The 23,091-nt window shown below is 35.6% G+C and overlaps 1 long non-coding RNA gene across 1 annotated transcript; it reads left to right on the plus strand.

The window, feature by feature from the left end:
• Positions 1-3,422: 3,422 nt before the first annotated feature.
• Positions 3,423-12,945, plus strand: LOC134808591 (uncharacterized). Its single transcript, XR_010151877.1, has 4 exons — positions 3,423-3,670; positions 4,059-4,275; positions 9,315-9,395; positions 11,142-12,945. It is a non-coding gene; the product is annotated as an uncharacterized LOC134808591 (long non-coding RNA).
• The last annotated feature ends 10,146 nt before the right edge of the window (positions 12,946-23,091 follow it).

Below are 23,091 nucleotides of genomic sequence, written 5' to 3' on the forward strand. Positions count from 1 at the left end.
AAATTGTTTTAAATTTATCTTCTATTTCAGTAGAAGCTTTAGATTATATCTTTAAATATTTTAATAATTTATCCTAGGACAAATTTCATATTAAGTCTTCCCCTGGTCTAACTTGCCTAGTTAACCTTTTGTTATCTTTTTAATTATTCCATTGCTTTGTGATTTTTACCTTTGACTCTTCCCCCTTATTTCAGATGTTTTCCCCCCTTTTTTTGGCACCCCGTTGCACTGTTTTTTGTTTTTTGTTTTTTGTTTTTTTTGGTTTTCATGTTGGCACTGCTCTTATCTCTTTTTAAAGCATTCTTCCTTAAAAAAAAAAAAAGACACTCTCTTTGATGTTAACTGAATTTTTACAATAAAGGAAATTAAAGCAAGAGCAGAAAATACCACCTTGTTCTGAAACTTCATAGCCTCTTTGTTCCACCTCAAATTATTCTGATACCCAGGGAGGAATCTTCTTGCCATGAGTTGAGAATCATTTGTCCATTATATCCCAGAAACCTAATCAGTATTTTCTTACAGTATCCAAATGAGTACCATTTTTTAATATACCATTTCAAAATCTACTTAAGGCATTGATTTCGCTGCTTATCACCAAAGTCCTGGAAATTTTTCATGCAAAAATAAATTTTTTTTTTTTTGAGACAGAGTCTTGCACTGTTGCCCAGGCTGCAGTGCAGTGGCAATCTCGGCTCACTGCAAACTCTGCCTCCTGGGTTCACGCCATTCTCCTGCCTCAGCTTCCCGAGTAGCTGGGACTACAGGCACCTGCCACCACGCCCGGCTAATGTTTTGTACTTTTAGTAGAGATGGGGTTTCACGGTGTTAGCCAGGATGGTCTCGATCTCCTGACCTCGTGATCCGCCCGCCTCGGCCTCCCAAAGTGCTGGGATTACAGGCATGAGCCACTGCGCCCGGCCAAAAATTTTTTAAAATATAGTTTTATAGCCCTATAGTTTCATTGCCTGTGTCTTATTACCTTTCAGATTGGAAGCCTTCAGACCAGGGACCATGTCTTATTTTTGTTTTTTGTTGCAAAACAGATTCTGGTGTCATGTGAACATTTAATTATATAAATGGTATGTGATGGACTCAGCCACCTGCCAATACAATAGTTAAATGCTCATCTTTTAAAATTTTTATTTTAAAGAGTCAGTGTTCCTAGGCTGGAGTAAAGTGGCACAACCACAGCTCACTGCAGCCTTGAACTCCTGGGCTCAAGCAGTCTTCCTGCCTCAGCCTCCTAAGTAGCTGGAAATCACAGGCGGGTACCAACACACCCAGTGAATTGTTATTTTGTAGAGATGGGGTCTCACTATGTTGTCCAGGCTGGTCTTGAACTGACCTCAAGCGATCCTCCTACCTTTGCCTCCCAAATTATTGGGATTACAGGCATGAGCCACCTTGCCCAGCCTTATTCTTACTGTATTTTTAAATGCAGCCTACAAAATTGGAGTTGTCATTTTTAAAAAGCACATCAGACTGCGGTGGCTCACGGAATCTCAGCACTTTGGGAGGCCAAGGCGGGTGGGTCACCTGAGGGCGGGAGGTCGAGATCAGCCTGGCCAACATGGCGAAACCCCGTCTCTAGAAAAAATACAAAAATTAGCCCAGCTATTTGGGAGGCTGAATCGCTTGAACCTGGGAGGCGGAGGTTGCAGTGTGCTGATATCATACCACTGCACTCCTGCGTGGGATAGAGAGACTGTCTCAGAAAAAAAAAAGCACATCAGTGTAAAATATTAAGATTAAAATGCCTGTTGATCTCTAGTCCACTGGATGCCTTATTCAAGGTACTGTTGTGCTTAAATGATAGAAATGGTATGATATCTATTTGTTTTACCTATTATGTCATATTCCCCATAATTAATACCTTATATTTATAATACTTTAGGAAGGGCATTTATTAACATCATCTCCTTTGATTCTTGAAAAGGACCTTGTAGGAATACTAGTTCCTCTACTTTTTTCAGTAAGTAATACTACAGAAGGGGGTTCAAAATGTTAGGTTTGCCACTCAAAGCTGTGATACGTTAGCAGAGTCACTCTATTGAGCCTCAGTTTTCTCATCTGTAAATGGTATACCACCTCACAGAATTGTGAAGAAATGAGCAAACATAAGTGAAAGCACCTGTCACATTGCAAGTACTGAGCAGGGATTTAAGAAATGAGTTTCCTTCCCCTTGCTCTCCATTTACAACTAATTTGTAGCTACCAATTTCAACATTGCACTCTCAAAAGAAACTTTGAATGTTTCAATCAAAATGAAAATGATCAGCAGCTTTCTAAATCCTCCCCTTATTTTTAGTTCATATTTTGGAAAGCACCTGTGAGGATACAGAGATGAAAAAGTCGTGGTTCTTTCCCTCAAGGACCCTAAGATGTATAATTGGAAAAGATAAGCAGAAAGGATAACAGAGGTACACAACTGCAATACAAGATAGGTATCATAACAAAAGGCTTCGGTCTGGAAGAGAGAATGAGGACACTGGGAAAATCAGGAGTGGCTTCCTGAAGATGGCATTTAAGTTGACCATGCAGGATGGGTAGGATTTTAACAGAAATGTGGAAAGGGGAACTGTGTAGTGGAGAAAGGGCCACAAGTGAAGATATGAATGCCAGAAAGTGCAGGAGATGGGTACAGTCAACAAGGAATATGTGTAGAAGAGTAGGATGAGATAGAGTTGGGAAGACAGCGTGAGTCATTTTGTAATGATTATTAATTGGAGATGGGGATGGGGAGTAATGACTAAGCTTATTTTTAAGAAATTTAATCTGGCAAAGATGGATATGATGAATTGTATGGGAAGATACTACCTAAAATTGCTAGCTGGATTGCCATTGCAATTGGCTGGTGTAGTAGGTAAGGAAGCCCTTTTATGACTTAAGGCAGTGGAAATAACGAAAACAGGACTGATCTGAGGTTGCTAAATTAACATTCTACAATGTGTGTTTACGTTTCAAAAAGTAGCTTAGAAAGTTTAAATAACCTGCCAAGATTACACATCTATGAAGCGGATAAACCAGGATTCTGATTCCCACCCTACCCGGCAAATTAATGGTCACTTTGGCCCCAGTTCCACTATCAAGTTTGTAAGATATTAACCGCAGTGGGGAAGGGTTGGGGGAGTAGGCCTTGCTCAGAAAGCAGAGCTCAGAAAACAATGCCAGGCAGGGCAAGAGCAGCCGTCAGATGGGTGTGCTGAGTATGTCCCACGATGGGTGGGTAAGTGGCAAAGGAGTGAGGTGTCTTGGGGTCCAATTTGTGCGCGTGGAGTGAGACAGAAAACCTGGAGCCCGATCTCCCGGCCAGCGACTCCCTCCTTCTGGGCGTGCGGCTGAAGACTGGAAGCAGGTTGCCTTGCCTGCTGCAAGCCCGCCGTACCTACCCCTTCTCCGCGCGCGCCCCTCCCTGTGCCTGCGCATTACCGGCTAGCCGGCGGCGGGCGCTGCAGCCCCTACGTGATTCTGCGGCTCACTCCCCTCGGATAGTGTTTCCACCCGAGTTTTTCCCGGGAAGAGGCTCTCAAGACTAGCCAGTGCAGGAGGAGGAGTCGAACTCTGGATAGCCTGTTTATAAAGCCCTAACTGTGCCGATGTTGACCGTTTTCTGAAACTCCTCCTCCAAAACCCACGCCAAACCACAAGATGAAGGAAATTCACACATCAGGTATTGGGAAGGGCGTTGGCTGCTGTCTGTGACGTTTTAAACGTCTTCAGTAAACGGTACTGACCGCTACAAATCACCCACTGAAATAGTTTATTATCGAATTGTCTTCCTTTAAAATAAGTAAATAAAAGGGGGTAACAACCCTTTCCAAAGGAAAATCTTACCCTCCAGAAAAGTCTTTCAGAGGAATCACAGGCCCAAGTGCTGTCCCAAATGCTGAAAAGTTAACAAAAACTATTTAATATTTAAATATTTAAAACCTCTAAGTTTGCTCATCTGTTTGATATAGTTCTATCTGCTCCTGCCTCCCCTCCGCCTCTTCCTTTTTTTTTTTTTTTTTTTTTTTTCCTAATTTCAAACTGCGTAACTTGACCATTATTCCCCACAGGATGCCAAAAACCATGGAAGACTTCTGATGTTCTGGGAGGGTTGACAAAGATGGACCTTAAATTCTAGGTCAGTACTAATCTCTAGGATCGAGCACTTGGAGAAAACAGCTACCTGGAAATTCTTGCTTGTGTCTTATGCTTGACTAAGTAAAAGGCCATATCCCAGAGAATAGCCATAGTGGGAAATTATCCAAGTAACCAACAATAGGCCTCAAGGTCTGTTTTTATCTCCAACCCTTGTAATTAACTCCCAGTTATAGTTTTTTCTTTTTTATTCTGTGCTCCTCACCCTGCTATTTTCTCTGCATTTTGGGCTCCTTTCCTTAGGTATAAATACCATACCTAAATATGCTTACCCGTAAGTCATGTCTCTATATCCATTTTAATAACAAGACATGGTTATGTCTAATGATGAAAGGATTCCAGCATTGAGCCAGGGATTCTGGACCGGGGCTAAGGTGCTCCCAGATGGGTAGAAATTCTAGCTTCTATCAGAAGCAATATTTCAAAAATCATCTCGAGAAATCATTTCCTCTTAAGCCTCTGCATTGATAGAGTTATCCACAGTGTGGAATAGGAAAGCACAAAGAAGGGGACACCTTAATTTTGAATAACTAGCCTCTTAGGAAGTGACCTAAAATCCTATTTCATAATGCAAATAAAATTTTGCTACTTGATTTTGTGTTTGGCAAATATTCTGGTTCCATGATTATTTTATTATTTCATAGTTTTAAAAGCATTATGTGTTTATGGTAGGAAATTTGGAGAAATAAAAAAGCATAATAAATAATTATTGCCCTTTTTATTTTATTTTATTTTTTACTCACTGCTGTACAAACGAGAATGAATAATTATTTTAATATTTGTCAACTGCAATCCCATATGCATGATTTTTATCCTCTTACAACCCCCAAGAAACCACAGTAGAGTATAAGAAGTTAATAGGACGTTTGGTGGACTATTACTCTCAGATCAAATAAATATGTAAAATATTTACTATTAGAAATTAATTATTAAAAATTAAAGATTATTAAAAATCACCAAAGACATAAATAAATAAGCAACTGCAAGTAAGAGTCAGCAGAACAACAAACAGATTAAGAGTCTAATGATTTCAGATATTGGAATTATAAGAGATATACAGTATAAAATAAATATGTATAAAATTTAGATACAAAAGATGAAATCACAGAAATGAGCAAGTACCAAGAAAGTAACAATATGACAAGACTGACTTGAAAAAGAACCTAAAGAGATATTTTAGAATTTAAAAATAGAAATGTTGGGAAGCTTCCAAATTGGTGAACACATCTCTGTGCCAGTAGAGTGCCTACCCCAACTCCATGGGGACAGGAGCTCCTGCACTCAGGACCCTTCTAGATTTCCCCTGTGTGCCTTTTTATCAAATTGTTCATTTATATCATTTATAAGAAACTGGTAAACATTTAAAAAAACAGAAATGTTGAAGTTAAAATTCCATGGATAAGATCTCATAAATTGCTGGTGGGAATGTAAATTGGTACAATCCCTTTGAATAACATGTTGGCATTATCCTTTAAAGTCAAATATATGCATTTCCTATGACCGAGCAATTCACCTCCTATTTATATTTATAGGTTGGTGCAAAAGTAATTGCGATTTTGGCCATACTTTTAAACGGCAAAAAAAAAACCCCAAAAAACAAAAATTACTTTTGCCCCAGCCTTTGGTTGGAGCAGCACTTTTCAATATGGTAGCCACTAGATGCTTGTGACTAGTGAGTACTTAAAATATGACTATACAGGAATGAAAATGAATAAGCCAGAACCACAAGCAATAATTTTAGTCAATCTTAAATAAAACAGAAAGACACAAAAGAACTAAGACACAAAAGAATCTATCAATACAATTTGTTCAAACTATTGTCTAAATATTTATATATAGGTGACAAAAATATAAAACAATTATCATAAAAGTCTAGCAAATGTTTATTTCTAGAAAGATGAAGAAAGGTATACTTAAGAAGGGGCACACAGATTTCTATGGTACTTGTGTTGTTGACTTGGAATATTGTACATGTATATTTACTATATAATTACATATTTATGTTCTTTTTTGTATATTTATTAAATTTAGCACTAAAACACTTTAAAAAGCTCAATGGCTAGGTTAAACAGCAGATTAAATACAGTTAAAGATAAAATTAGTGAAGTGGAAAGTAAAACTGAAGAAATTACCTAGTATAGTGATTCCTCAATGTCATGGATAGGTTCTTAGAAACCGCATCTTTAAGTGAAATGATATACTGTATGCTATAGGAACTTAACTCTTGTTTGTATCAATTAGCCTATGGTAAAATTGGTTTGATTATACAGTACATCATTTTTCTTAAAGTTGCAGTTTCCAAGAACCTGTTAATGATGTTAAGTGAGGACTTACTGTATGTAGCAATGAGATAGGAGATTAAAAAATATAAGAAGAGGTTAAGATATAAGGTGAACAGAATGAGAAGATCTTATAGCCTCAGAAGGAATGAATAGATAGAATGGAGGAGAAGCAATATTCTATGTTAAGAATGAGAATTTAGCAAAACTGATGAAAAACATGAATCCACAGATACAGGAATCAGAGTGTATCCCAAGCCAGATATCTAAAAACTACTAGACACATAATAGTTAAATTACAATTAACTTAGGACAAGGAGAAGATCATAAAAGCAGCCAGAGAGAAAAGACATCATATATAAAAAAAGAATCAGTTAGCTAACAGCCATTTCTCAAGAGCAACAATGGAAGCTAGAAGGCAACAGTAATGAAATTACTGAAGGAAAATAACTTCCTACCTAAAATTGTGTACCCAGAAGAGTGATCTGTTAAGAACTAGAATAAAAACAGTCACAGATTTTAAAAATGGAAAAAGTCCATGCCAGCAATGGATTATCCAGGAGAAACGAACAAGACCCTAATAGGAAGGTCTCACATACAAGAAGTGAGGATGAGATAAAAGGATAAGCATTTAGATAAATCCAGATGTCTGAGTCCAGTTTCTTTTGTTTATAACAGAATACCTAAAACTGGGTAATTTATAAAGAAAAGGGATTTATTTCTTACCATTTTTGACTGCATGTGGTGAAAGCCTTCTTTCCAGTGGGAACTCTACAGAGTTCAGAGTTCAGAGTTCCAAGGCCGTGTGGGGTATCACATAGCAAGAGGACTGAGCATGATAATGTGCTAACTTAGATCTCTCTTTTATTATAAAGCCACCATTTCCCCTCCCATGATAACTCATTAATCTGTTAATGGATACATTTTTTCATGAGTGCAGGCCCCATCTCTCAATAACTGCCACATTGGGGATTAAGTTTCAATATGGGTTTTGGAGGGAACATTGAAACCACAGCACCAAACAGTCATTAGCTTTACTAATTAATAATGATTATTTATTTTGTGGTTTATATTTTAAAATACTATACATGAAGAGTATACAAACTGGGCTTATGCGAGGTACTTAGATACAGCAACAATGCAACCTGGCTTTGTGAAGGGTTGCACAGTGCATCTGTGCTCCCCACCACAAACCACTGCCAGGAAACTCAAGATGATGATCACATTAGCTAAGTGAGAGTTAAGGAGGAGCTCTTGAATAGTTCGGCAAGGTTCCTAGCCACTTCCTACAAAAATTGAAACTAAGCTGAAAAGGGAGGAAGAAAGGATAAATCTTCAGCCAAAAAACTGCAAAGGAAAATGGGGAGCAAAAGGCAAACAGGCTGAAATGGCCATCTAAGAAACTAAAGACAACTTTCCTACAGAAAGTAGAGAAACTAAAACTGAGGAGGGTCTAGTCTTTAATTAAGGAGAGAAAAAAAATCAAATCTGATTAATATAGTTACCAAGTCTTATGGTTCCTGTATCTTCTTCATTATAATCTGGATAAATATTTTTATTACCTATGTTGTAAATAAAAGATTGTTTAAATAGCTCTAAAAACACATATTTTAGAAGGAAGTTGTGTGTATGCACAAGTGTGCATGTGTGAGTGCACACCTGCATGTATGTACTTTCTTTAAAAAAAGAAATGATATGCCTGCAATTTTTCTGTACAACCTAAAATGTGAAGATGTCAACATAAGGGAGGATTTGACAGTCTTGGGTGTTAACTGTATTGGCTGCTAGGAAGGGCAGTTTTTGTATCTTATGAATTTAACAAAATGGCCATTAGGAGTCACAATTATCCACTAATATCTCTGAATATTTTAAATTACTTAAAGCCTATCTCCATGTTCTTGCTTTAAAAACAAATAGAATTGCTCCTAAAGAAAAATGCTCCCTCATTTTGGCTCTCCATATATCAGAATTGTTAAAGTTTGGAAATTTTGAAGTATAGCAGTATGATACTAAATTGTTAATTAGTGGGGCTTTAAACCTAACAGTTTATCAATATTTGAAATTACTAGGGCCTGATATATTTTCTTAAGGAAAGTTTGCCTCTAGCTTTAAGTTGGAAAGTCACTACAATTACTGTTTAGAAAAGAATGGAATAATTAATACTTTAGAAAACTTACATTAGGACTTGTTTACAAATTATCCATAATGGCTATGTACTGATTGAATAAAATCTCAATTATGAAAGAAAAAATTTAAATGAAAACATACGAGCCTTGAAAAAACCCAAATATTCATTTTCCTGTCAATAGACAGGAAAATTAAAACAAAACATAAATGCAAATTAAATATATTACTAATTTAACTCTCATTTAGTCAATAGACAGGAAAATGAATAGAAAAAATTTGGTATTTTGTGATAGTGGAATGTTATACAGTGGCAAAAAACAAATGAATATAATTGCATACAGTAGCATTTATAAATTTTAGAGAATAATTAAACTGTTGAGAAAAAAACAAGTAGCTGTCTATGTTGTATTGTACCATTTCAAAAATAAAGCTCAAAATCAAGTATGTAAATCAAACAACATATTGGTTAAGAATAACACACATAACGGATAAAACTTTTTCTTTAAAGGTATGTAATAATATACTTAAAATTTGTGATAGTGGTTACCTTTTTTGGTAAGACAGGGAGATGGAATAGGTAGGTCATGAACTTTGGTAATGTTTTTAATTTGATAGGTAAGTTTTATTATTTTATACTTTTAAATTTATATGCCAATATATTCTTTTGTATGTATCAAATACAACATTTTTTAAAAGAAAAAGCAGTGTGAACGTCCTGTGAATTTTGATTAGTATTTCTATTATACTCCTGATTTCCCTGCCCAGAATTTAGGCATTCATGGTTGAGACCCTGAAGAAAACATTTTCTGCTGAGCAGAAGCAATTTAATAATTGCCTCCCTTCATTGTAAGTTTTTTATTTCTTCCTTATGTCTGATTAATCCCCCAATATAAACTTCAATTAATTGAGCAGGTCTGCAAAATATATGAATAAAACACCACATATTAAGATATTATATCTTTTGTAAAATCTTTTTTGAGTTGGCAAATAGTTTTGTGTTGAATTATCTATACATAACTTTACATTATTTAAAGAGGGAAAATGAGTGGGAGTATTTTTATTCCATGGCGTAATAAGGCAAGGAATAGCCATTCCACCCATGTTGCCTATATATATTCCAATAGTGTTGAAATATAGATTTCATTTTTTCCTTATTAAAAACATGAAGTGTTTAAAAAATACATCTAAAAGAAGGAGGCTGTGCCTTTGTCTGACTACCGCAAAAATAGCCTTGTTTTATAATGAGTACATTCTAAAAATGGGAAAAAGTCAGTTCTTGGTTTAAAATTGTTTCAAGAATGCATCTATTTGGTCCTGAAGAAGGAGGGGACATCAAAAGCAACAAGTTGATTAAGACTGTTGAGAATCCACATGTGTCATACAGATGGCAGTATCTGGTGTCCCTTTGAAAAGAAGCCCACCACAAGTAAGGTGGAGGTAATTTCAAAATTCATTTAACTGGGATTTGTCAGCTATGCAAGTGTCTTAATAGACTTGAAACTATTGTGGCAATTGTGATCCCAGGAACACATTTTCTCTCTGATGCCCACTGGTAGGGAGGGACATTCACTTTATGCTCTTTTAAATGCCTTTTGTTAATGCCAAAAAAAAAAAAAGAATTATGTGTAGATGTGTAGAGAATGAAAAGTGAGAAGTGTGGAGAATCGTTGAGGAAGGATGACAGCAAAGAGCAAAAACGAAAATAAAGGTGAACTTGGGGGCAATATTTCCAAGATGAGAGGCTCTGATCCATGTTTGTAGTCAGGGAGGTCCTTGCTGTATTATGAAGCAGAATAAACCAAAAAATATGGCCTCCCCATTAGAGTGGCAGATTCTGTGTCATTCACATTCTTCTAGGAGAGACTGAATGACCATATATTTGTATATTAGACTAGGAAAGGGTTGTATGAAAATCTAGCAGCTTATATAAAATCATTTAGGGGGTCTTGGGAAATAAAGAGAAGTTTCATATACATTACTATTTAGTGTGCATCAAGATGTAGTTACATTGTAGTGTCCATACAATATTTTTCAGACATGATGACTTGCTGCTGTTTCAGATTAATATTAATCAAATTATGGCTGTCTTGACATTTCAGAAAAGTCTAAAGAATTCCAATAGAAATACAATGTCCTTTTGAATTCTGTTTTACCCTGTGTAATAAGGAGGTTTTGTTCTTGGATATAGTAGGTATCTACTGTAAAAGAGTGCATATTTTGCTGATTCATCTTCCTATCTCATAGCGTTTCTTTTTTTTTGTCATTTCAATTCTTTCTGAAGTCTATTTTGCTTCACATTGATTATGTATTTCTTCAAAAAATGAAAAAAACAAGTAGACTACAGCCAAAAATAACTATATTAGTTCATAAATTAATGACTAGAAATGTATAATTATTGGTACTTTTCATAGTGCTTTAGACTTGAATGGGTCATATTTTGTCATTCCAGTTCTTCAGGATTTAAGAGAAAAAGGAAAATAATTTTTAATTCAATTTAATTATTTTTGTTATACTTGAAAATAATGTTTTGTTCAAAATTAAAACAAAACATAAATGCAAATTAAATATATTACTAATTTAACTCTCATTTAGTCAGAATCCAGAAGTGTCTGCAGCCAACCAAAGAGGGAATGTTTGATGGACAGAAGTTGGAATGGAAGGAGAAAATGGCTTATTTTAGTTAAAATGTTTTACTTTTGGAAATTTTTTTAAAAACTTATTTTCACATGTCACATAAATACATTGTTAGGACCCCTCCCAGGGCCATAGAAGTGGCCTGCACAGGTGAGAAGCCCTGAAACTTAGACTTCATTAGCTTCATGATAAATCCTCCTCTACTTGAATTCCTGTGCCATTCTACCTCCTGCCCCATTTCTTTTTTCCCCTTTAGAGTAAAACTCCTTGAAAAGAACTATCAGTACTGCTGTCTACTTTCTCTTCTCCTATTTAGTTTAGAATCCCCATCATTCCACTTAAACTACTGTCAAAACAGTGATTCCTAATCCTCTTTGTATTTCACCTGTCAACAGCAGGTTTGATATAGCTGAGTATTTTTTATTGAAACATGTTCTTCCTATGGCTTCTGGAACATACCCCTTTCTGGTTCTTTTTCTTTACCTCACTGGTTACTCCTGGATCTCCTTTGCTGGTTCTTCCTCTTCTTCCTGACAGCTAAACTTAAGTGTAACCTAAGGTGTAATCCTGAAGCTAAGTTCTCCAATCTCTCTCTTTTTTTCTTCTCATCTACATTTCCTCTCTGTCTTCACCCTGCCCCATGGCTTTATGAACCATGTCTACGCTGATCACTTTCAAATTTATATATATCTAGTCCTTTATTATCTGAATTCTAAACTTACATATTCAACTACCTAGTTCCATATTTACTTGATTGCTTAATTAATCATAACATAGTCAAAAAACAACTTATCGAGTTCCGGTCACCCACGCTGGTTCTCTTGGATCTCAGTAAACTGCCGTTCTTTCATTTGCACAAGCTAAAATCCATAAGTCATCTTTGACTCCTCTGTCCTTTCACTCACTCCTTACCCTATTAGCACATTATCTTGACAAAATTTCTCTACAATTTTCATGTCATCTTTTTTTTTTAATTGCGCCAGCTTGGGTATTGTATAATTCTTTGTGATGTTATTTATTTATGCTTGTTACCTGGGTATTGTTTAGCCTGGAACCAGGGAAAGGGGTAGAGTCTGAAACAGAACTATTTGTTCTGCTCTGCATTTTCCTGCTTCCTCAAAAAGAAGACAAAAGGGAGTGGCAATCATTATAACACTTTGCTGTCACTTTGTCAAAACATATTTGGTTTACTGCCATGTTAGACCAGATAAAGACAGGCATAAAAGTAGTTGTGATTTTACATGTTCAGCCTTTAGGATTTCTATTTATGTGCCACTCCCTATCAACCCCATTTACAAATTGTGCTACTATGGTTATCTTTGTGGCTTACAATGGTCCTAAAAGCAAATTTTATGCTAATTATTACCATTAAAATAAAAATTTTTTGGCAGACATCTGGTTTTAAAGTGGCAGTACAGAAGCAAGCTGGTTTCACTGTCCCCACAGAAAACCAAAAATATACAGAGCTGTGATTTTCCCCAGCAACAGGCCAGAACTCATATATGAGGATGAGACAGATCCTAGGGCCATAAAGAAAAAAACTTCTTTGGAAAAAAACTCCAAGCAGATGGTAAGAGAATTGGACTTCCACATCTGTAATGTTCCCCCAGTCATTCTGCCCAGCAACAATTGTATGAAAAGGAAATGCTCATTGGAGCATTTTGGATTTCAGATTTTTGGATTAGGAATACTTACGTGGTATGTATTCTGCAAACATTTAAAAACCTGAGAAAAATAAAAATCCAAAATACTTAGGTTCCTAGCATTTTGGATAAGAGGTGTTCAATCTGAATATGAAAAGTTCTTAACAGTATTTGTCATTCGGGAAATGCAAATTAATGCCAATGAGATAGCAGTATACATTCACTAGAATGGCTGTAACAAAAAAAGCGGAAAATACCAAGTATTAACAGCTGTAGAGAAACTGGAATTCTCATACATTGCTGATGGGAACATAACACGGTACAGCTACTTTTGAAAACAGATTGTTAGCTTCTTAAAAATTACGTACAAACCAACAATTCTATGCACAGAAATCTAACCAATATAAATAAACACATAGGTTGACACAGACTTGTATGCACATTCTTATAGCAATAATATTTATAATAGTCAAAGGTAGAAACAACCCAAATGTCTATCAGCTACTGAGTAGATAAATAAAATGTGGTATATTCATACAATGAATTCTATTCTGTGATAAAAAGGAATGAAATACTGATACATACCATAACATGGAGAAACCTCAAAAACATTATGGCAAATGCAAAAGACTCCATTGTTAGGAGGCAGGATGGTGGTTTCCAGGAGCTGAAGGGAAGGGAAAATGGGAAATTTGTGTTTAGTGTGCATAGTTTCAGTTGGGAGACATGAAAATGTTCTGTAGATAGAGGGGGAAAGTAACCATTATAAAAGTAGGCCTAGAACATTCTCATAACAAAGGCCTACTCTCCAGGGAAAAATACATTATCACGCCCTTATCCTCTGTAGGGGAAGGACAGTTTCTTCAACTCTAGCTTCCTCTTGAGCCCTTCTGTTTCACCTACTGGGATGGAGGGAGAACCTAAGAAACACTTGTAAAAGTCACAGCCCAGGGACACAGGCCAACTAAAAAATTGAAATTTAATCATAAGATTCTAGAATGAATGATTCTCTTCATACTTCACCCCCATATCAATCGGGCTCTATTGTCATAACTGAATTATAGCTGAAGGAGCTGAAAAACAGACTCTCTTGAAGAGGAGTCCTTAGGAAGTGTGATAGTTAATATTGAGTGTCAACTTGATTGGACTGAAGGATGCAAAGTATTGATCCTAGGTGTATCTGTGAGGGTGCAGCCAAAGGAAATTAACACTGGAGTCAGAGGACTGGGAGAGGCAGACCCACACTCAATCTGGGTGGGCACAATCTAATCAGCTGCCATCGCAGCTAGAATAAAAGCAGGCAGAAGAAGGTGGAAAGACCAGACTGGCTGAGTCTTCCAGCCTTCATCTTTCTCCCATGCTGGATGCTTCCTGCCCTCGAACATCAGACTCCAAGTTCTTCAGCTTTTGGATTCTTGGACCTACACCATTGGTTTGCCAGGGGCTCTTAGGCCTTCGGCCACAGACTGAAGACTGATATTGGCTTCCCTGCTTTTGAGGTTTTGGGACTCGAACTGGCTTCCTTGCTCCTCAGTTTGCAGATGGCCTGTTGTGGGACTTCACCTTGTGATTGTGTGAGCCAATACTCTTTAATAAACTAACTTTCATATATACATCTATCCTATTAGTCCTGTCCCTTTAGTGAACACTGACTAATACAGGGAGGCCCAAATACTATAGGAAGGAAAACGGATACTAGAGAAATTGGAAGCTTATGGCATGTGCAACTTCAGCAAACATCAAATACAACCCACCTCCTAGCCATATTAAAACAAAACCTCACACTTAAGGCCTATTTACCTCAGTTCCTATTATCTGATCATGTCTAGCTTTCAACAAAAATTTACAAGATATGCTAAAAGACAAACAAAAACAGTCTGAAGAGATAAAGCAAGCATAAGAATCAAACTCAGATATGACACAGACATTGGAATTATCAAACCAGGAAGTTATGGTTAATATTTAAGGGTTCTAGTGGAAAAATATAGACAATAGGCATGAACAGAAGGGGAATGTAAGCAGAGAAATGGAAACTCTAAGAAAGAATCAAAGGGAAATGCTAAAAGTCAGAGACACTATCTTAAATGTGAAGAATGCCTTTGATGGGATCATCAGTACACATGGCATAACAGAAGAAAAAATCCACTAAGCTAGAAGATAGGGAAACAGAAAACTCCCTAACTGAAATAAAACAGATAAGTGAATTTAAAAAAGGAACACAACACCCAAGAACTGTGGAACAATTTCAAAAGATGTAACATACACATTGTTGAAATACCAAAAGAGAAGAAGGAGTGAATGGGACAGAAGAAACATTTGAATTAATAATGGCACAAGAACATTTCAGAATTAATTATAGACAGGAAACAACAGATCCAGAAAGCTCAGAGAACACCAAGCAGGATAATTACGAAAAATCGACACCAGGGCATATCATATTCAAATTTCAAAAAACCAAAGGCAAAAATATATTGAAAGCCACCAGATGGGAGATTAAGGACAAGAATTGCAGCAGATTTCTTGCCAGAAACCATACAAAAAAGAATAAAATAGAGTGAGATATTTAAAGCATTGTAAAAGAAAAAAAAAAGCCCTGTAACCTATAATTCTACATCCAGTGAAATTATCTCTCACAAGTGAAGAAAAATTACTTTCTCAGAAAAACAAAAACTGAAGGAATTCATTGCAAGCAGATCTACCCTGTAAGAAATATTAAAAGAAGTTCTTCGGGGAGAAGGAAAATGACATAGGTCAGAAACTTAGTTTTATATTTAAAAAAGGAATGTTAGAGAAGGAATAAATGAAGATAAAATAAAATATTTTATTTTTCTTATTCTTAACACTAAACTTTAAACTGTTTAAAGTAATAATAGAAACAATATCTAGCATATGGATAAGTGGAGTGGATGACAACTGGGACAACTCTGTTATTAGGTACCTGCACTACATGTGAAACAGTATACTGTTATTTGAAGTTAGTTTTCAGTTAGTTTTAAGTTTGTTAAAAATATATATTGCAAACTCTGGAGCAACTAACTTTTTTCAAAAAGAGGAGAGGAGATAAAATGGATAGTATAAAATGTTCAAAAACAAGACAAGGCAGAAAAAGATATGAAAAAAGTAACAATGTTACAAAAAGCCCACTTTAAATATGAAGACATATATAGATTAAAGGGATGGAAAAAGATATACCATGCTAACACTTAACAAAAGAAAGATGAAGTAGCTATATTGATTTCAGACAATACAAAATTCAGAACAAGGAAAATGATCGAGATAGAGAGGCATTACATAATAAGGAAATCAATTCTCCAAGAAGATATAATGACTATAAATCATGCTGCTATAAAGACACATGCACACGTATGTTTATTGCGGCATTATTCACAATAGCAAAGACTTGGAACCAACCCAAATGTCCAACAATGATAGACTGGATTAAGAAAATGTGGCACATATACACCATGGAATACTATGCAGCCATAAAAAATGATGAGTTCATATCCTTTGTAGGGACATGGATGAAATTGGAAACCATCATTCTCAGTAAACTATCGCAAGAACAAAAAACCAAACACCGCATATTCTCACTCATAGGTGGGAATTGAACAATGAGATCACATGGACACAAGAAGGGGAATATCATACTCTGGGGACTGTGGTGGGGAGGGGGGAGGGGGGAGGGATAGCATTGGGAGATATACCTAATGCTAGATGACGAGTTAGTGGGTGCAGCGCATCAGCATGGCACATGTATACATATGTAACTAACCTGCACAATGTGCACATGTACCCTAAAACTTAAAGTATAATAAAAAAAAAAAAAAAAAAAAAAAAGAATCCTTAGCATGCATCTAACAACAAAGGGTTAAATTACGTGAGACATATAGGCAAATCTACTGTAATAGTTACAAACTTCAACACCTTTCAGTAAGTAATTCATAAGTCAAACAGGCAGAAAGTCAGTAAGGATATAGTTGACCTGAATAGTACTATCAATTTGATCTAGATGAACTTGATGTAATTGAAATTTATAGAATACTTCAACAATGGCAGAATACACATTCTTCTCAAGCTTGAATAGGTATGTATTAAAATAGGTTACATTTGAGCTACAAAATACAACTTTACAGGTCAGGCACCGTGGCTCATTCCTACATTGTAATCCCAGCATTTTGGGAGGCTGAGGCGGGTGGATCACCTGAGGTCAGGAGTTCGAGACCAATCTGGCCATTGTGGCGAAACCTTGTCTCTACTAAAACTTCAAAAATTATCTGGGTGTGATGGTGGGTACCTGTAATTCCAGCTACTCGGGAGGCTAAGGCAGGAGAATTTCTTGAACCTGGGAGGCAGAGGTTGCAGTGAGCCAAGATTGCATCACTGTACTCCAGCCTAGGTGACAGAGCAAGACTCTGTCTCAAAAAAATAAACCAAAAACAACTTTTAAGAGTATAGAGATTACACAAATTGTGTTCACAGACTATACAGGAATTAAACTAGAAATAAGTAACAAAAAGATTGCTCGAAAGTCTCCAAATATTTGGAGATTAAGCAAAATACTTCTAAATAACATGTGTCAAAGTCTCAAGATAAATTAGAAAATATTCAAAATAAATGAAAATGTAACTTATCAAAATTCGTGGGATGCAACAAAAGCAATGTTTAGAGGGAAATTTATAACATTAAGTACACATGGTCATTTCTCAGTATCCATGGGGATTGGTTCCAGGGCCTCCTGCAGAGACCAAAATCTGCAGAAGTTCAAGTTCCTTTTATAAAATGGTGTCATATTTGCATATAACCTACATACATTCTTCTGTATACTTTAAATCATCTCTAGATTACTTATAATATCTAATACACTGTAAATGCTATGTAAATAGTTGTTATAGAGCATTGGTATTTAATTTGTATTATTTTTATTGGTTTTACTTTTTCAAACATTTTTGACCTGCATTTGGCTGAATCTGCAGATGCAGAACCCATGGGTATATGGAGGGATGATTGTTTATTAGCAAAGAAGAAATACTCAAAGCCAGTAATCTAAGCTTTCATTTTAGGAAGCTAAATGAAGAAGGGCAATTTATTTACTTATTAATTTTTTTTTGAGACAGAGTCTTGCTTTGTCACCAGGCTGTAGTGCAGTGGTGCCATCTCACCTCACTACAATCTCTGCCTTCTGGGTTCAAGCAGTTCTCCTGTCTCAGCCTCCCAAGTAGCTGGGACTACAGGCGTGCACCACCATGCCCAGCTAATTTTTGTATTTTTAGTAGAGATGAGGTTTCATGATGTTGGCCAAGATGGTCTTGATCTCTTGACCTCATGATCCGCCTGCCTCGGCCTCCCAAAGTGCTGGGATTATAGGTGTGAGCCACCGCACCCGGCCTAAGAAGGTCAATTTAAACCTAAAGTAAGCAGAAAAGAAACATAAAAATTAGAGGAGAAATCAACGAAATTGATAACAGGAAAACAATAGAGAAAATCAATGACACCAAACAGCTGGTTCTTTGAAAAGATCAATAAAATCAATAAACTTCAAGCCAAACCAACCAAGGACAAAAGAGAGAAAACACAAATTACCAGTATCAGAAATGAGAGAGGAATCATGACTATTGATCCCATGAATGTTTTAGGATAATAAAGAAGTAATATGAACAGCTCTATGCGCACAGATTTGATAACTTAGATAAAATGCACTACCTCCTTGAAAAACAATCTGAATAGACCTATATCTATTAAAAAAAATAGTGTCACTAATTAATAACCTTCCAAGAAAGAAAGCACTAAGCCCAGATTGTTTCACTGGTGAAATGTACCAAATATTTAAGCAAGAAATGATGCCAATTCTCCACAATCTCTTCTAGAAAATAGAAGCAAAGGGAACACTTCCTGACTCATTCTATAAGGACATCATTATCCTAATGCCAAAAACAGACATTATAAGAAAGAAAAACTACAGACTCTGATCTCTCATGAACATTGATGCAAAACTCCTCAACAAGATTAGTGAATCAAATCCACCAATGTATAAAAAGGATTATATGCCACTACGAAATGAGATTTATTCCAGGTAGGCAAGGTAGTTCAACATTTCAAAATCAATAAATGTAATCAATGACATCCACAGGCTAAAGAAGAAAAAATAATGTGATCATTTTAATAGATGTAGAAAAAGCATTTGACAAAACCCAACACTCATTCATGACAAAATCTCTCAGCAAACGAGGAATAAAGGGGAATTTCCTCAAACTTTCTAAAGAGCATCTACAAAAACGCTACACCTAAAATCATAGTGAATGATGAGAAACTGGGCATTTTGTTCCCCCTAAGATCAGGAACAAGATAAAAATATCCACTCTCATCTGAATGATAGGAAGGAGCCAGCAATGAAAATATCTGCAGAAGATCGTTCCAGGCAGGAGGAAATATCAAACATAGGAAAGACCTTGTTATACTTGAGGAAAAAACATGGCTAGGATGATTGGTGCATAATGAATGAACTGGAAAGTGGTAGGAGGTGAGATCACAGGGTGAGAAGGGGCCTGATTATGTAGGACCTTGGAAGTAAGGTAAGGAGTTTGTATTTTATTCTAATAGCATTGGAAAGTCATGAAAGGATATAATCTGATTTACATTTTTGAGAATATTCTGGTTGCTGACACGAACCTCTCAATTGTGGCAATCTGTAATCTTGGGAGATAGTCTCTCTTTGCATCTGGATCCAGAGAAAAGATGTGCTCATTATTTGCTAATGCCAAAGGTACTCTTGCATATCTAAGTTTTGTAATTAGCTTAAGAAATGTGCCAAGGCCAGAGAAGAAAAATATGTAGCCACCACTGCTTTTGTATCGTCACTACAAGACATGAGGCATTCAAGAGGCAAAGGTGAAGATAAAATATTTGGAAGAATTCAAATTTTAAAAAATCCCAATTTTTAAAAGCATGTGGTTTTTGAAGTGTAGTTTGTCAAACTATTACCAAGAAAATGTGACAATGCAGAATCATCTTTACTGAGATTTACAGTTATGCTTTTAAAAAAGTTTAAGGTCATTGTAGGAAACAACCATTAGGAACGTGTCTGGACTTTGCTGTAAAAATGCTACTGAAGGCCCTGTCACTTACATCACTCACTACCCCTAATAAAAATGCCACCTGAGAAATTACTTTAAAAATTAATGCGAGGATAACAAGTTTTTCCTGAGGAACACCCGTGATTTCTTCTTCCTCGCGCAAGAGCTAGGTATTGTAGTACTGTATTTTCTTTTTAAAACTGGCTGCTTAAAACCTGAAGCTCTACACGATTATAGGTGTCAAATAAAAAAGCACTATCCTGATTTAAAGGTTCAAGAGAGGAAGTTTTCCCAATGAAGGGTGTTGGCACTTTTGCTGGATCTGTTTACTGCCTGGCTTTTTGCCATAAAGGTATCTTCAGAAACTGAGCAAACTTAGGGTTAGCATATTGACTTCCTCTTCGTCTGTATTTACCACTCATATCAATGTTACTGCAAGCAGCCTCAGATCTGTTTGAGAATAAGTTGAGTATAAATTTAACCACAGGCAAATTTTATAACTATGTCTATTACTGTTAATAAACCAAAATGTACTTTTAGTCTTTCTGTGAAGTGATATTAACAGTACAGAATATAAGTGAATATGAATATGAGAGACTTAAAAGAACTTTTATAACAACAGAGCAAATTGAAGAGCATTTTCCTTGTGTATGTGAGTCAGTTATTCTTTGCTTTAGCACAGCACATGAGCAGAAGATGATTATTCTCATCGCTAATCATCAATACTATTTATATACCTTAAATGGAGGCTTGATGATTAGCTTCCTTATTTCTTAATTTTTGCTTTTGATGTTAAATATTTTTGTCTGGATGAAGTACAGCTTCTGCTATTAATCTGCACTGAGAAAAGCTAAAACTATAGGACATCTTAGTAAATGGCACTTAGATTCAATGATATGGGTAGATATTTTCAAGGAGTAATTATTAGCCAATGAGGCACCACTTATAAACAGAGGGTTTTCTTATTGATAATTTAAAAAGTAAATTATGTTTGTTGATTTCTCAAAAGCTAAATTCTGATTCATTTCGTTTCTTTTCCATAATTTATTCCTATTAAATCCTTCTTCAGTTAAGGTCGATCACAAGACTTCTAATCACATACTGAGAAAACAAAAGCATCACTGCAGGAAATCCCTTTAAATTTTTGCCTTATGGCAAATGGACATATGCTCAAAGGTGCTGAACACATGAAATAAGTGCTGTAAAAATCTACTAAACAAATGAAAATAGTTACATTGCAAATGCTTTTTTCCTTAGAGCACTTGTTTTAAGAAATGTATTTCTGGAATACAAGCTAGAAGTGGTTTTGTCCTGCTGCTCAGGGTTAAAGGCAAACTTAAGGTCTCCAGCCTTTGGTGTGACACATGAGAGTGAATAACAAAAAAGAAGGTCTTGAGTTTTTTGATAGTTAGGCATATTTTCATTATAATGGTATCCAGATATGTGATATATCTGATATATAATACACATATAGACACATATATGTCTCTCTATATATTTGTATATAGGTAGATTTTATTATATGTGAAATCTGCATATAACTATAATGAAAGTCTCAACTGTTACCTCAATAACCTTTAACCTGACTACAATATTTAAAAGTTCAATCTCACTACCAGAACACACCCTGACACTTCTGATTCTATTTTGCTTTATGTTTTGCATATTGTTTGTCATCTTCTATCATATGACTTAGTATGTTTATTATTTATTGTCCTCTCTCTCCATTGAAGAGAATTTTTGATTCCTTAAAGAAAATATTTCTCACATGATCAGTTTTTTAATTTACAAAATATCTCAATGTCAATGTACCCATTTCAAATATATGTGTGTTAAACATTACAATTATAAAGTCTTTGTGTTCTATAAATGAATGTGCATTAACAATAGCATGTACAGGTGTAAAATTCGAAAAGTAATCTACTTAAAACATCTCACCTCTTTTCTTTCCCTTCCTTTCAAGTTATCACATTCTACTTTCTGGACTAGAAATTCAGAGATCTGAGCTTATTAGAATAAAGTAAATCAAAGGACTGTGAGAGATTTTCACAAAAATTGCTCAAACTTAACTCACAAAACTTTTTAATGGCTTCATATTATTGTTTTCAAGACATTTGTACTTTTTTTTTGCAACTGGGTTCTAGGTGGTTGAAGTAATTGACTCCTAAGGAATATATTAGTTTGCTGATATATTCCAAATATATAAAAACAGTGTTTTGCACATATGTGCTGAATAACTATTTTTAAGTGATTTAAAATTTCATGACTCTATGTAGAATCTGAACATTTTTTATAAAGTGTGTTACTTTGAACAGTTTTATAGGAGATGTGCATGGTCACATGTTCTCAATTCTTGGCACTCAACTTATTTAAATTTTCTTCTTGGTTACCTATATTAAATAAATATTGCTTTTCTAAGTGAAATCATTTATTCAAAACGTAGAGAGTTGCCCAACTTTATACTGTTCTCTTCCTCATATTGTTTACTTATTTATTTCTATACATAGTATAGTAAATGATGACAGATAATTGGGAAGATTATCTATTTCCGGGATCATATTTCAGACTATGCACATTTAAAATTTATACATGTAACTAGTATTAAACAGTGGAGAGGGAAGACACATGGCACTGTTTACATATATTGATCTTATATTTGTAAAATCTCATAGTCCTTGATGAGTCATAAATTCTAAATACATTTTTCAATGCCTATAGTTGAAATACAGTCATCTATTGATATCTAGTATCGTCAGAGTTTAAAAAGCATAAAGCCCATCAAAGGAAAAGTCCTTGAATAAGAACCAGCTTCCTTTGCTTCATGTACCTACTTCTTGCTAAATCACCCTGTTCTTACATGTTCTTAATTTTCTTCCCTTGTATAGTTATCGATAGCCAGAGGGTACTCACTTCAGAGGGGAGAAGGAAGAAGACGTTAAATGGAATGTGTAGGGAGAGGGAGAGGGTACCTAGAACTGCTGTATTCTATAAAATTGCAAAGTATGTCATTAACATCCCCTCATCATTCCTTCCTCACCTACATGCAAGTTCTGTGTTTTCATGGTGCCTCTCATTATCCTAATTTACTAGAGTTCTGCACTTTCCCAAAATGCCCCATTTTAGAAATTTATTCCTCTCTCTTCCCTGATCAAAAACACTAATTTCTTCAGTAACTTCCATTTTCGCGATTAAGTA

Source organism: Pan troglodytes, chromosome 1 (assembly GCF_028858775.2).
Source record: "Pan troglodytes isolate AG18354 chromosome 1, NHGRI_mPanTro3-v2.0_pri, whole genome shotgun sequence".
NCBI lineage: Eukaryota > Metazoa > Chordata > Mammalia > Primates > Hominidae > Pan > Pan troglodytes.